Below are 17061 nucleotides of genomic sequence, written 5' to 3'. Positions count from 1 at the left end.
ATCAACAAAATGTCAAAGTCAACCGACTTGGAAATGTCGAAATGCTGGTTGTGGAAATCTTATGGAAAATTTATGGAAAAATGAGCTAGGTAATTCACACAATAATGATCCAAATCTAAAACTTGTGTGGCAATTATTTTGTCTCATGACATAAAATTGCTTTCTGAATGTTTGTGAACATGTTGGCGTTTTGAGGAATGAGGTGTTGAAAGAATGAAGTAATAGGGAAGGACATGTAAAATGTCAAAGAAGAGGTGGGATCACTTGACGAGACAAGGAGTCAACTTGGAGCCGGATAAAATAATAAATGTATGCTCTTGGCACAAATAGAACAATGTGAGCGCGGCTGTCTGAAGAGCTGAGAGGGGGTGTGACGGAGCCAAGACTGGAGATAAATATCTACCAGGAAAGTAATCACATTAATGGATTGAAGTAGAAATGTCACCAGGCATCCCTGAGTTGAATAGATTTTTGGGCGGAAGTTTTGGAAGCAATTTACCAGAGTGAGAGTTGTGCCAAAGAGCTGAAGGTTGTCATACTCCTGCCCAGGAAAGGGAAGAGTTGTTCGCTAGGAAATGATAGGCCAGTTAGTCTTACCATTACGATGATGACTATGCTTCAAAAAGTAATTTATTGGTTGGGCACTTTGGCCAGTTTCTGAGAAATGTAAAGTGTGCCACGTAAATGCAAGACTCTGTTTTGTTTTACCTAAACATCTGTAGTCCAAATACAGGCTGAAATCAGCAAACACATGGAAAGAAAATAGTTGATCACAGATAATTACGATAATCTATAAAGCAGCACATATTTTTCTTTAACTAATTCCGGTAATTTTCAAAAGAAATCAGAAAAGGAGTATAAAATTGAGACCTGGGCAAGTGTTGAGGACAAATGCTCCACTGGAGGAAGGTTAATTTCAACAAATTGAGGAGACATCCGGGCTCAAATAAATTGGAGTCAGGTAATGGCGTAATGGGTAGCTTTAATCGAAAGGAATGATTGTCGTTTAGGTACTACATAGGTACATTCCCATAAGCGAGCAGGAAAGGGCAATAAAAGCCAATGCTCTCCGCATGATGCCAGAACTCAAGGGTAATCTGAAGAAGGAGAAAGGGGGATGGCTGGTGGTAGAGTGCACTGGTTAAGTGAGACAGATGACAACTTGATAAAACAGGAAAGGATCAAGCTGAATACGCAGAGGAAAAATGAACAAGTCTTCAACACAGTAACAGGAAAAAACAAGGACGATAAAGATAAACTATTCCCACTAGTTGCAAATTCTAGAACCAGGGGCATAGCCTAAAAATTAGGGCCAGTCCATTGAAGTGAGATGTTAGGAAACACTTCTATACATAAAGGATGGTAGAACTTTGGAATTCTCTTCCACAAATGGTAATGGATGCTGGATCAGTTGTTCATTTAAATCTTAGATAAATTTTTGATCAGCAAAGGTATTTGAAATAATTCTACAGAAGCCGGTATCCCATCACCAAGTCACCAGTTATTTACACACGAAGAGTCCGTGACACTGATCTGGCTTCCTCAGAGCCAGGTCATAGAGTGAATGTAACCTCTGATGGTCCTGGTTACATCTATCAGCCAGGGCTCCCTTACTGGACCAGGTTAACCACCCCATTCAGGGAACTCATATTCCATGAGGTCTACCTGGCTGACCTCATTACAATTCTCAGTAGTTCTGGGTGATGTGGTCCAAAGGCCAAATACGGAGTTAGGTCACAGATTAGCCACGATCACATCATGCGGCAGAACAGGCTTGAGCGGCTGAATGACCTACTGTTGTTCCTAAAAGAAGGAAATCATATGAATTGCAAAAAGTCATTGCTGTCAATCCATATCACAATCATGAGAATGACCTCAAAGGTCCGAAAGGTGAAGTAACAGTGACAGGGTTATCAGAGCAGTGCAGGGCCTGGAGGGATCAAAATGGAAATCTGCTGGTGGAGCTGAGATACCAAATAACTGTTTTGCATTATTGCTACCAAGAAAGAGATGTTTGCTAAGGATCTTGTAAGCAGGTTGCTGCAACACTGGACCAGATCAAAAAAGATAAAAAGGAGGTGCTTGAAACTTGGGCAGGTTGGAAAGTGGATAAGTCATCTGGTCTAAACACAGTTCTGAGGCAGAGTCACAAATTTTTAAACCTCCTTAGAGACAGGATCAGGGCTGAGATCTTCAGATATTGTACCCTTTTTCAAAACAGGGGAGAAGGATAAATCTGGCGTTTATGGGTTGGTCAGTTTAACATCATGGTGGGAAATGTCCTAGAAAGAAGAACCCAGGAGAAGAAAATGTGACAGCCACTTGGACAAATATGGTCTGAGTAGCACCTTTATTTGTTAAACACAAATCATGCTTGAATAATTCAAGTGAGAGTTTTGTGAGGTAGCAAAGGGTGAGGAGAGACATTGATGTTGTGTGTGTATATATATGTTAAAAAGATATTTTGAAATTTAAAGCGCACACATTTGGGTGGCAGAGTGGCTCAGTGGTTAACACTGCTGCCTCACAGCACCAGGGACCGGGGTTTGATTCCAACTTTGGGCAACTGTCTGTGTGGAGTTTGCACATTCTCCCCGTGTCTGTTGCGGTTTCCTCCCACAGTCCAAAGATGTGCAGGTTGGGTGGATTGGCCTTGGCAAACATGGAGTTATGGGGAAGGAGTGGTTCTGGGTGGGATGTTCTTCAGGGAGTCAATACAGATTTGATTGGCCAAATGTCTTTCTGCACTGTGGGGATTCTATGATTTTATAATTTTCAGTTAACTGGCAAAAGTGAAGCCTGTTGGTTAATAGCATGGATATAAAATTGCCAAAAGTATAGAAAATGGAGAGTTGCATTTGTTTGTTCTTTCCAACCTTGGAGGGGGGTTGGAGATAAAGTGGAGATTCCCCCAAGATTTAGTGCTATGATAAGACCACTGCTGCCTTTAGTATACATTGGTGACTTGAACTTGGGGATAATGATACAATTTTGAGATTTGCAGTTCGAATGAAACTTGGAAATTTAATCAACATTCAGGAGGATAGGCCTAGACTAGAGGGCTTCGACAAGCCAGTGGGATTGGTTGGCACATGGCAGATGAGGTTTAAGTTGGAGCAGTTTGGTAGAAAAGGATGAAGCAAAACAATACATGCTAAATGACACAACTCTTAAGAGAGAAGCTGGAAAGCTTTTGGTCGAAATCTTTGTGGGTGGCCGTACAGGAATAAAGCATATGGGATCCTGGGTTCGTAAATGGAGGTGTAGAGTGAAAATAAGCCACTAAGTCAAACTGAACTTTATAAAACATTCAGTCGCTCCAACTGGTACTGTGAACATCAGACTTTGAGAAGGATATGAAGGGTTTGACGAAAGCATGGGAGAGGTTTTTGAAAATTATCCTAGGGATGAGGGATTTCAGTTACCTCAATCAACTAGAGAAGTGGTTGTTGTTCTTAGATCAGAGTAGACTCGGGCTTGGTTGATAAATGTGTGTAAGATAATGAAGTGTTTAGATTGAAAGAATAAACAGAAACTGTTTTCAGCAGCTGAAGATTTGATAAACAGATGGCACAGATTTATCAGTGATAATGGGAACTGCAGATGCTGGAGAATCCAAGACAATAAAATGTGAGGCTGGATGAACACAGCAGGCCAAGCAGCATCTCAGGAGCACAAAAGCTGACGTTTCGGGCCTAGACCCTTCTTCAGACCCCTCTCTGATGAAGGGTCTAGGCCCGAAACGTCAGCTTTTGCGCTCCTGAGATGCTGCTGGGCCAGCTGTGTTCATCCAGCCTCACATTTTATTGTCTTGGCACAGATTTATGGTGGTTGCTAAAGAATTAGAGACAACGTGAGGAAATGTTTTTAAGCAATGAGCGATTGGGATTTAGAATGCACTGTCTGATGGGGTGGTTGCTATAGATACGATCATTGTCTTCAAAAAGGAACTGGATAAATACTTGAAGAGAAAAGAATTATGCAAAATAATGGGACTAATTGACTACTCTTTGCAAAAGCTAATGTACCCTCAGTGAGTTGAATGGCCGTGTTCTGTTCTCTAAAATTCTATGATTGGTGAATGAGGAGGGTATAATGGGATGACAAGTTGACTTTTGCCAATCGATACAGAGAAATGTGAATCACTACATTTTTGAGGAAAAGATCAACAAATCAAAGTTAACTTTCACTAAGATTCTCAGTAGTGAAGGCTGAGGAAGGTTGATATTGGGTGATTCTGTTCCAGTCGATGTTAGGGTAGGATTGGTGGTTGAGAAACCATAAAAAGACAAATGTAGATTCTGGATTTTAAACCTGGGGGCGTTGGAAGCAAACACGAGAACCCTGCGATGAATTTTTGGTGAGACAACAGTTTGTGCGTTGTGCAGGTTTGATCATCCAAACAAGTTGCTGTTAGTCATAAAATATTTACTGGAAGTATGGACTAAATTATGAAATAAGGCTTGAAAAATAGTTGTTTTTCTCCATAGGACAAGATAAGATTAAGAGACACATAATTCAGACAATTTTGAAAGGACTTATTATCATGAGATAAATAAAGAGGGCATGTTAAAATTTTATTATTATTATTATTATTATTATTATTATTATTATTATTATTATTATTATTATTATAAGAATATAAGAAGACTACATCATCTGGGCAGACCGCAGCAGAACATACCAGCAAGGAATCAGATGAATATTTGTGAAAAGAAAGTATAAATGGATTCAGGGACAGGAGTGGGGATTATGATAGATTTATACTGGCACAGCTACAGTGGGCTGACTTGTTTGTTTGCTGCAGTTTGTGATAGATTTGGGAGTACTTAAAAACTATCAACTAGTTCAAGCAAATGGTTAAACCTAGAGAATACCTGCTAGCTGTCTGCATATGACTAGAAATACATTCTGTTTCATGGTTGTAATGAATCTGTGTTTAAAATAACTTTTTTTATCTTGTTCTATCCAACAAAATTAAATCTCCACATCCACAAGTCCTGTTGCCATTTTCAAAATGATTTTGTTATTAAAAGTCATGCTTTTTGTTCCTCAGTGCCTCGTCATCCCTAAATGTAATATAATAATGGCAGAAAGGACTGGCTGGTCTGAGCAGCAAACAAACAAAATAACTGAATGTAATTCATTTCAGGTGCTCCTGATGTCTCATTTGGTATGTTCACCGATCAGTTCGGAACTGAGCCGTGCACACAAAGCACGCTCCAGATCTCAGGACCAGTCCAAGTCACAAATAGTATCTGGTGTGACTACAACTGTGGCGCATTTTCTGTCCCTCCCACATGACACAACACTCAGCCTCACTAAATTGACAAGTACTCTAGTGCTGTCCTGCTTCATCTCCCAAACCTAGTGCCCTTCATCGATCCATGTCACTGCTGCTTTCTAGGACTCACACAAGTCCCGTTCATCCATCCATTGTTCCTGTGCTGGTTTCCCAATGCCTCTATTTTAAAATTCTTGTCCTCATGTTCAATTTCCAACATGGCCTCATCAACTCCCTGACTGTGTACCCTCCTTGAGCCTTACAGCCCAGGAGTCATCTGGCTTAGTTGACTGGATGGTTGATTTTGTGATGTAGAGTGATGCCAACAGCCGTCTTCAATTCCTGTTATAGATAGGCTTACTGTAAAGGTCTTGCCTTCTCAATGTCACCCCTCACCTGAGGTGTGGTGGCCTTTACCTTAAACCATCTCCAGTTGCCTCTCTCTGAGAGAGGAGCCCTGGCGCCCTCTGGGACTATACCACCTGTATCTTTACAGTCTTTCTAGAACTTTCCATTCTTCCAACACGGTGGTCTTGTGCGCCATCAATTAACTTGGCTTTGCTATTTCCCCCAGATGTCTGGACCTGAAGCTCTGAAGTGCCCTCCTTTAAACTCTGCATAGCTCTATTCCTTTAACACTTCCATTAAAATGTGTCTTTCCAACCAATCTTTTCATTAATTACGAGGGACAGGAGGAGGCCATTTTGCTAGAGTCACCATTCAATGAGACTCTGAGCTGTGCACACATTCCGTCAGTTGCCTTTACCTCAAATCTCACCATTCCCTCAGCTAGCACAATCTATTAATCGCCACTTCAAAGTGTACAATTGGTTCAACATCGATTGCCGTTTGTGTAAAGAAGTTCCAAACTTCTGTCACCATTTGAGAGTAGAACTTAATTCCAATCTTTTAAAACGTCTTGCCTTAATATTTGAACTGTACCTACTAGTAGCCTGAGACTTTCCAAACAGTGGGAATAGTTTAGGTATAGAGAAACTATCAGTTCCTCTTAGCACTTGAAAACTTTATTTAAATCACTCCTTAACCTTCTAAATTCCAGGAATTGCAAGATAACAAAGTGTGAAGCTGGCTGAACACAGCAGGCCAAGCAGCATCTCAGGAGCACAAAACCTGACGTTTCAGGCCTAGACCCTTCGTCAGAGAGGGGGATGGGGAGAGGGTTCTGGAATAAATAGGGAGAGAGGGGGAGGCGGACCGTAGATGGTGAGGAGGTAGGGAGGGGATAGGTCAGTCCGGGGAAGACGGACAGGTCAAGGAGGCAGGATGAGGTTAGTAGGTAGGAAATGGAGATGCGGCTTGGGGTGGGAGGAAGAACAGGTTAGGGAGGCAGGGACAAGCTGGGCTGGTTTTGGGATGCAGTGGGGGGAGGGGAGATTTTTGAAGCTGGTGAAGTCCACATTGATACCATTTGGGCTGCAGGGTTCCCAAGCGGAATGTGAGTTGCTGTTCCTGCAACCTTCGGGTGGCATCATTATGGCACTGCAGGACGCCCATGATGGACGTGTCATCTGAGGAATGGGAGGGGGAGTCAAACTGGTTTGCGACTGGGAGGTGCAGTCTTTTATTGTGAACCGAGCGGAGGTGTTCTGCAAAGTGGTCCCCAAGCCTCCGCTTGGTTTCCCCAATGTATAGGAAGCCACACCGGGTACAGTGGACACAGTAAACCACATTGGCAGATGTGCAGGTGAACATCTGCTTCATATGGAAAGTCATCTTGGGGCCTGGGATGGGGGTGAGGGAGGAGGTGTGGGGGCAAGTGTAGCACTTGCTGCGGTTGCAGGGGAAGGTGCCGGCTGTGGTGGGGTTGGAGGGGAGTGTGGAGCGGACAAGGGAGTCTCGGAGAAAGTGGTCTCTCCGGAAGGCAGACAAGGGTGGGGATAGATTGGTTGCTGGCTTATCCCTTGGAATCAAATATTAATCTAAAATAATGCCCTTTTTTGATCATTTTTGTTTGGCAATGTTTTTGTAAACTGTGACATTTTATTCCATTAACCTTAATGCATAAATACAAGCTGACACTTACCTAATGGAGTTTGCTGGGAGGTACCTATGTTTTGCTATTGTCAGGACATGATTAGTGTTGCCTGTGTTATCTCTTAACAATCTGTTCACACACTTATAAGCTTGTGGATAAAGACTGAATGCATGAAAGTTACTCCTGCAAATGGAGCCATAAGCTACTCAAGTGATGACAAATGAAAGAAAAAGAAACAAATAATATTTTAATAAATACATTTTAGGGTGGGATTTAAACCTCAGTTGTCCAGTGATTACAAGCAAAAATGGAGGTAATTTGATGTAAAATAAGTTGCATTTATGTAGCAGTTTTTATGACCTCAAGAAATGCCAAAGTACATTATGGCCAATGAAGTATTTTTGAATTATAGTCATTGTTGTAATGTTAGAAACACACCTGTCAATTTGTGCACAAGAACCTCCCCCAAACAGCAGTAAGGCAATGACCAGGTAATCTGTTTCTTTGATGTTGATTGATAGATATTAGCCAGAGTGTCAGGGATAACTTTCCTGTTCTTCTTTGAAATATATGTAACGTAATCTCATGGCGCTATTTGATACAGCCGACAGGGCCTTAATTTAGCATGTTGTCTGAAAAATAGCACCTCTGGCAGTGTGGCATTCCTTTAGTAGAGCACTGGAGATTTGCCTAGAGTTCTGTGCTCAGTTCTTGAGGGTGCCTATAACTGCTGAACCACCTCATTCTGAAAACAGGTTAAAACATAGAAGGTACCTAACAAGCACCTTGAACATTCGGATAGGTACATGTTCAATTAAAACCAATAACTTCTGTTGATGAGGAACAAAATATGCCAGTGTACCAAACTTCTGGAAATTGATTTAATTGTATGTTTATGTAAACACCGGTCAGTTTTGTTTTCACTGCCAGAGTTTAAAATTAATATCTGGTTTTATATCAAGCAAATATTTGAACATATGTGCAACTAAATAAGCCCTCCAATTTACAACACAAGATCAGAATTCAAACCCAACACTAATTTATTTAGCTTGTGATGTCTTTGTGGACTGCACTGTACCATTTCTTAAATCAAGTGGTCCATTTTAAAAAAAAAAAGTTGGGAATGAAATTAAATCTTCAGAGATTTATTTATAAGGGTGCCACAAATGAGTTATAACACGAAATAAACGAGATGGCATGAATACAAGGCCTTAGGCAGACATTCTCAATATGAAAAGGTAATTACCAATGAAAGGAGCAAGGCAACTGAAGGCTCAGCAAGTGTGGAATTCTGAATTGAATTGTCCATTGATTTCATCCTTTCTTTAGTGAGCAAAATTATTTTATGTAGTGTGAAAATAACACAAGGGGGAAAGCAAATGGATTCCTGCTGTACAATGTCAGAAGCTTTGATCTATCCACTTCAGTGAAGGCACAGACATGATTTCAAGAAAGAAACCTTCGTTCTAGCATATCATTTCAAAACAAATGGTCTCGTCGCTCTTTTTGATCAAAAACCGATTAACCCCACCACTAGCTTCTGTTTGTTGGGGTACACCACTTGGCAGATTGGAACTTCCTCTTGGCCCAAGATTCTCACACCCACCCTCCCAGCCTTGACCATATTTCCACCCTGTGTTTGTTGGCTCACATAAAGGAAGCTTCTTGAATTCTGCCAGTGTAAGGACAGAGATGGAGTGGGAGAGGGACAGAGTCTTCTGTTCATAGATTTTGAAAGAAAAAGTCTCCTTTTCTTTGACATTGTTGTTCGACAGTGCAATGAAATGCTTCTATGCAGGAACAAAGTCGCAGCCGTGTGAAGCTCGGATCTCAGGCCTGGTTTTCAGCCACCGTACTATCTAACACTAGAATGGTTTATTGAGGAAAACCTGGCAAATCTCTTCCCTGTATTCAGTTTACATGTAGCTGCACATACCAAATCATGTTGGGAGGTGGTAGGGTGCCCTTCTCTGCTGTCTTTCCCTTTACCCACCCAACCCCAACCCTAACCCCTTCTCCAATCCCCATCTGCTGACTGATCATCCTTGGGAAGGGGCAGCCTAGGCCACTAATTACCATGGTAATCTGAGAAACCAGAATAAAATAAATCTGCCGGTTTCTGGTCAATCTGCTGAGATTTCAAAACATTGTTTTTCAGGGGGTGAAGTACGCTGGTAGAAATGCAGATCTTTGGGTTTGTAGAGTAATGGGATTAACATTTGTGGTATATGGAATGAAGAAGCCAGTGTCTCAGATTGAGTGGAGAGAACTGGAAAGGTGCAGAAGTTCTACCATGGTAGAGAGCGAGAGTGTGTGTCGAACAGACTGCAAAATGTTCTCAGGGTAGGTAGTATGGACTTGGGCAGAAAGCTGTACTTTGGGACACCATACACATGATGAAGCAGATTTTAGGTTACTCTGCATGAAGCCATTGATACAATACCAGAACATGATAAAGAGATAGCGATGTGGGCAACCAGTAAAACACACAAATTAATTCCAGCTTCTCTTTCATCTGCCATCACAAAACCTGAATTGGGTGTTTTTTGTGACTACGAAACAATAAAACACTTTGTTTAAAGATTTGCCACGCTTATTCAGTACTCAGTGTGGGCATTTTCTGCACATAAAATGCCACAAATATTTGGCTACCTATGAGAATGACTGTTTTTAATAGGTAGCTTCTTGGCATCATACCAGTGTTACTTCAAGTTCAGAAGAAACTTTGAGGGGAAATGCCAGTTCCAAATGCAAGCACTTCAGAATCCAGTTGAGCTGCCAAGCAGTTGGATCGAAGATGCAGTTTGAAGTAAGACTCAAGCTGTTGGTTTTCAAAAAAGAAACAAGTTCCAGTTTAATGGTGAGAGTGATTGGAGGGACGGTAATGAATTTAAATTTGGGTTGGAGGGGGCGGGAAGGTGCGGGGAATCACGAGGCCAGTGTCACCCTTGTGATAACCACTTGTAGCCGTAGCACTTTTAAACCCTTGAATCCACGCTACGCAGACAGTGCTGGCAGTGAGGTCAGGCACTTGAAGAATAACAAGTGGTTCCAATATGTCACTTTCTAAAGAGATTGCTGCAGTCGAATCACAAAGGCCAATTCTAGTTTGATCCTTCTGGGTCACCTAATTGCACGGAACGTTACCTTGATTAATCAGGTTTCTCAAGTATTTTAGCACGCTGCATTAAATATTGTAAAGTACAACTAATCACACTGTAGGGTAAGGAAAATCAAACTTGAAGCTCTTTAGTTTAATCAAATCTAACATTGTTTTAATTTGTGCTGTTGCTATGAGTATAGCCCTTATTACCATTTATTCTGCTCTTGTGTTTTCACCATTACCATGCTGTAATATCATTTGAATGCTGCACGTCTGGTGCACATCTGCACTGAAGTTGCCATCATCAGTCTTTCCCATCGCAATTGGCTGATAGAAGCTTCTACTCCCTTTGTAGGAGAAAGAAGGACATGTGTTTATTTTCTGCTTTTCATGACCACAGAACATGCCAAAATATTCAGTAGTCAATGAAAGATTTATTAAGTGTCGTCACTTTGACATTATGCCATTCATGGCAAACAAATTGAGTACAATAAGCTCTTACAAGCAATCTGGTGATAATGGCCAGCTAATGCCTCCTTTCGACTTGTCGGCTGGACTCACTTTGTGTTGCACTAATGTGTACTGGAAGCTCCATGTGTTAATATACATAGCCTTGTTCTTTGCAAGCAGAAAGGACATGTACATACGTTGCACCTGTTTTAACTCTAGTGGATGATAGCCATTCTCTGGTTCCTTTCTGAGAGCAAGGCCTTGAGTAGTCAGAGTCAACCTGCCTATTTTATAATTTAAAACCTGGCTGTTACCCATGAGACAGAATTAATGAGCGTATCCTCATGGCGGTCCCGCTATAGTTGGAGTTGCATTCTCCTCTCATACAATTGGTTATCCCATGAATTTGTATTCTTGTGAAATGTCTTGATGAAAGCAAGACAAAAAGCTTCACTAAAATGTGCATTTTTCTCAACAATACTCAATCTTCTTTATAACGATGTTGATTGCCTAATATTGAACGGAAGCAGGTGAGAGAAACATAGGAACTAGGATAGGCCATTTGGCTGTTTGAGCTTGGTGTATCATTTACTATGATCGTGGCTGATCATCAAACTCACTACCCTGCTTTCACTTTCTTCCCCATACCTTTTGATCCCTTTAACCCTAAGAACTGAGGCACTGAGTTGGATGATCAGTCAGCCTTGAAGGGCCAATAGCCTACTTCTGCTCTTATTTTCTATCTATGTAACTATATCTAACTCCATATTGGAGACATTCAATATTTTAGCCTCGACTGCTTTCAGTTGCAATTCCAGAGGCTCACCACTCTCTGGGTGAAGAAATCTCTCCCCATTTCAGTACTAAATGGCCCACCCCATATCCTTAGAGTGTGACCCCTGGTTCTGGACTCCTCCCCAATCTTTGTGAGTATCTTTCCTCTGTTTACCCTGTCCAATCCTGTTAGAATTTTATAGGCTTTTTATGAGATGCCCCTCATTCTTCAAAACTCCAGTGATTGTAGTCCGAACTGATCCAATCTGTATTTATACCGGAGTCCTGCCTACCTAAGAATCAGTCTGGTAAACCTTTGTAGCCGTCCCCCCACAACCATCCTTCCCCAGATAAGGAGACAAAAACTGCACACATTTACTTCTCTGTTCTTCTTGGAAATGGTACTATGGGACCTTTTATGTCCACCTGAGAGCTTAGAAAGTTCTTTGGTTTAAGCTCTTGTCTGAAATACAGCACCTTCAACAGTAGTGCACTGCCTCAGTACTGCACTGGAGGATCTGCCTGGATTTTTGGTGCTGGAGTAGGACTTGAAATCAGAACCTTATCATTTAGAAGTGAGGGCTGTGGCTGTAACTATTGGAATTGAATGCAAAAGGGTCCATCCCATCTTGCAGTTTATAGGCTTGCAAACTTTAGTTAAATCAGAGGGATGGTTTGGGATAGCTCTTGCCTCTTTGTAATTAATTTATCAATAATTAGAGTTTGGGAGAAAATATATAATGGGTTTATTGCCCTGGACAGTTCCTATGGGTTGGAGGATGAAAATGCTCACCAACTTTCGCCAAGTAACCCCTCATCATCCCCAGTTGAAAACTGTTTACTGCAGAAAATGAGGTTTTTAAATTGCTGAACAGCATTGTACATCACTTGTACAACAGAAAGTGTACAACACCATTGCAAACAACGGATTGCATCTGCCCTGCTGTTATGTTTAATTTTGGAGGCTTTGTGACACTGTTAGCTCAAGTTGTGTCCGCTGTTTCTTTTTGTTGGTGTTATAAAACTGAGCATCTTATTAACTTTTAAGAGACGACATAGACTGAATATCACTTGAAGGGTTGTCACTGGAGCTGAATTACATACAATAGCAGGAATGTGTTACATCACATTGATGGGGAATTATAATACTGTAGGCATATGATGGATGGCAATTAACTTGAAAGTGTTGCTCTGTGTTGTGTGGGGCTATGTTCTGTCATCTGCTCGGTGACTTTCATGCTTAAATAATTTGCAGGGAAATGCTAAATGAATGCAAGTTTAAAATGTCAAATGTCATGAAAACGTTTTTTGATTTCATTACTTTATTTAATGTGCAAAAACACTGCTTTCCCTTTTAATATTCTTCTTTATTCCAAGGACTAATGGACTTTTAAACTATCAAGCAGCAGTTTGGGGGGGGATAAAAAGGTAATTAGAGGAAAGCAATTACTGCCTGGGAAACCGAACCACTGGAAACTGCAAATGACCAGTTTTCACGCACCTTTTTATTTAGTCCCTTGCATGAATCCTCTGGAGGAATGTAATTTATGTATTTTTCAGCTTTGGAAATGCAGGAATATGGCCCGAGCTTGGACCAACCGGGTGACTGGGACAGCTCTTGCACAGTTACTGACATATATGGACCAATTGATGTTTTTAATTTACAGGGAAAGTGGTTGAAGTCTGTAAAAATGAAGGGGGTAATCTCTGTTTTTAACAATATTTGTGTTACTATGACCTAAGTGAAGAGGTTTACTCACTTCTTGTTTCCGTGTTCTCTCCTGAAAATGCAACATTTTGTTAGTGCTGGCTGCTTTTATCACTATTAAGACTAGATTGAGTCTTAAGTACATGAGCCAAATGAATGCTATCTTTTTTTTCTGCGACTGCAGTGAGTTAGGAATATGTCAAAGTAAGTGCCATAAGGCCTGCAGAATGTATTTTGAGAGAAAAATTGTCTTCTTCCAAAAGATACTCCATTAAGCATCTTGTTAGTTTTCTCTCCTCTCGCTTCTTTACAACCTTGAATTCCTGCTAGCCGCCTCCTCGAATTGTGAGCAGCAATTCAACTTCCAACATGCACTGCCACGCCACACTCCACCCCACCCCCTGCACAATATCGCGTGTACTTCCAGCAGCTGCTGTACAGCAAATCAAGGACATGAACCCTCGCAAATGTTTAGTTCCCTAACTTATGGGAGATTATGCCAACTGTGGCGTCTCTACGACAACTGGTTAAGATCAACCAATGCAACACTGACCAGTAATCTAAAGCAAGGACCTTACCAGTCAAATAAAACTGGATAAAGGAAATTTGCAGGTGCCTACTAAAGCAGCAGCCAAGAATTTGTAAGACTTATCCCTCTATTAATGTAGGTTTCTGATCTCATTTGTGCGTATTTATCATGGAGATCATGTTAACTTTTTTTGTAAAAATTTGGGTGATGAATATGCAATGGAATCTGTTGCATTTCAATTTAACCCATCAATGCAGCATAACGCAAGCATTTTATTCCTAAAACCTTTTGTGATTATTATTTTGGTTGTGTCTGCTATCAATAATGCTCAGACTGTAAGATTTGAAACCTTCAGGATAGTTACATCAAATGCAAAGTCGAGTTTCTGGAGTACAAATGCTCCAGAAATCTAGCCTTCCCAAAGATGGTGGTCTGTTATTTTGTGCAACATTATATTTCTGTCCGGACAAGACTGTAGACATGTGGACAGTCTCTTTGCCAGAGATGCTGATATGTGGCATAACCAGTTCGTTGGCAGTTTAACAGTTAATGTTGAAGAATGGAAGAGAAATGACCCTTACCATCTCCAGATTGTCGAGAATCTCTTAGGCTTCCGTGCTGGTGATCCTATCTTCCTTTCACATTCCGAAAAGTTGTGGTTCTGCGGAAGGGCCGCAGGATCTGAAATGTTAATTTTTGATTTCCTCTTCACGGATGCTGCCAGACCTGCTGAGCTTTTCCAGCAACTTCCATTTTTATTTCTGATGTACAGCATCCACAATTCTTTCAGTCTTTACTGACAAGTTGTTGCTGTTCAGAGGTGCATTGGGATTCGGCCAAGCTACTGTTGAAATTCCAAATGACAGTGGACAAGACCACTGCTGTCTGCGATCACATCTAATCTCAGCTGACAGTCTGCAGAAAAGCAAGCGTAATAGAATTGTCTTCATACACGCCTGATCTCCCAACTGTGATTTTTCATTTCTCTAACTCTACCACACGGGTTTTCAGTTCTGTTTATTTCTCCATGGAAAGTGGGAATCCCTGGAAAGGGCAGTACCTGTTGTCCGTCCTGGAGTTGCTCTTGAACTGAGTGGCTTGCTACGGCCATTTCAAAGGGCGCTTAAGAGTCAACCACATCGCAGTGGGTTTGGGTTCACACATAGGGCACAGCATGTGGAGATGGTTTGTAATTTGTTAAAAGGGAAACAACAGTATCATAATCTGTGTACAAATATGGAAGGAATATTGTTCTATACCTTTCAGCATTTGTGTATTGGCAGTGATTTAGAATATATAACTGTCTTTTTAATTATGTATGTTTTGGAAATATCTGTACATGGATCAAATTTGGCAATGTTCATGTGTAATAGTAAATATTGAGTTGGTCCATTATCAGCAATTATTAGAGACTATATTTCAGTCTGACAAAGCCAGAATTATGGTTCTAGAATGGCTTGACTGTGTATACAAACAAACCATCCACTCCACATCTGCATAATTCTGCTCTACCCATAGAGTGAGAGGACTCAGCAGCAGATTTAAAGCCAAGCTCTCCTCTGCTGTGGACAGCCAACTTATTTCAATGAATTTAAGGCCTGTAAGTGACACTTTCTATAGACCAGTTTGGGTCAATGCCATTTGAGCATTGGATTAAAGACTACTTTCAACATAGGCAGTGTTTTAAGATTTTTGACTTTTTGTTAAGTAATTTTTGGATGTGTCCCAAAGGTCCCTCAGGCCCCTTAATGCAAAATCCTGTTGAATGATGTAGCTTTGGAAAATTTTGAGGCATGTGTAATTTATTTGGTAATGTGATTTCTGCATGCAAAAAGCCACAGAAAAAAAAAATCCATTGTTTTTATGGCTCATGAATCACAAATATCCCAGATTTACAGAGTTTGTAAGTGCTGGAGCTACCGTTGTCACAAATTTAACATCAAATTATTTGAGAAACATTTTTTTTCTTGGCTTCATTAAAATAAAAACCAAACAATGAAATAAATATTATATGCTGTTGCCAACTTACCAAGGGATCAAGAATGATGGGTTGTTCCTAGCTGTATTCTTAGTTTTTTATTGAAACCCGTTAGGATTTTGTACTTCTCTCTGTGTCTCCCTCAGTTTAGATGGTGAGATAATGGTAATGTCACTTGTCTAGGAATCCAGAGACTCTGGATAATCCCCTGGGGGCAAGGTTTTTTAACCTCACCACGGCATCTGGTAAAATGATAATGTGATTCTGTTCAGTAAATCTGGAATGTAAAGCTAGTTTCGTTAATAGTGACCCTGAGACTGCCATTGGTTTTTTTGATAAAAATCCTGTTTCATTCACCCATCTCTACATGGTCTGCCCTTTTATGTGAATCCAAACCTGCAGGAATGTGGTCGACTCTTAGCTGCCCTCTGAAATGGCCTTGGCAGGCCACTCAGTTAAAGGTCTATTTCAAGATGGACAACTGCTTGCCAGAGTGCCCTGCCAGAGATGCCCACATCCCATTGAAAGAATAAAGAAATAAACAGGGCTGGAAATCTGTGTGGTAGAGTTAGAGAAATGGAAAAACAGCAAGAGTTCCCTTTTCCTGTTGGTTTTCCAGGGACTCCATGTTGTGAATACATCATCATGACAGGGTCACAATAAGCAGTGACACCATTGAGTTGAAACCCAAGGAATACTCTGGGAGGTAAGGATAGCTATTGGTGTGAGGTCTCAGCAGATGTCAGATTAGGGCTGCAGTTGCAAAGGAAAATCGTCTTGGAAAACGTAACTCTGGAGGTAAACTGACCACAGCAACTTTCCTTTAAAGTATTTTCTCTCATGAAATGTTGATGTCACTGGTAAGCCCAGCATTAATTGTCTGGCCCTAATTACTCTGAGCGGCTTGCTAGGCCATTTCAGGGAGTAGTTAAGCCACATTGTGGGTCTGCAGTCAAATGGCTATGGGTAGATAGACTGAGTATAGATGGCAGATTCCCTTTCTGAAAAGATATTGGAAAGCCAGATGAGTTTTTGCAACAGTTAGTGATAGTGATAGTTTCACATTCATCATTAGTACGATGGGTTGTCCATTCCACTTTTTTTAACAATTCATTTTAAACTCCACCAGCGGTTCCGGTGGGATTTGAACCTTTTACCTCCAGAGCATTAACCTGGGTATCTGCATTACTAATCGGGTGACTTTACCACTAAACTACTATCTCCTCCTTGTCATTAAGG

Source organism: Stegostoma tigrinum, chromosome 33 (assembly GCF_030684315.1).
Source record: "Stegostoma tigrinum isolate sSteTig4 chromosome 33, sSteTig4.hap1, whole genome shotgun sequence".
In the NCBI taxonomy this organism is placed as follows: domain Eukaryota; kingdom Metazoa; phylum Chordata; class Chondrichthyes; order Orectolobiformes; family Stegostomatidae; genus Stegostoma; species Stegostoma tigrinum.
This window is presented reverse-complemented; position numbering follows the sequence as displayed.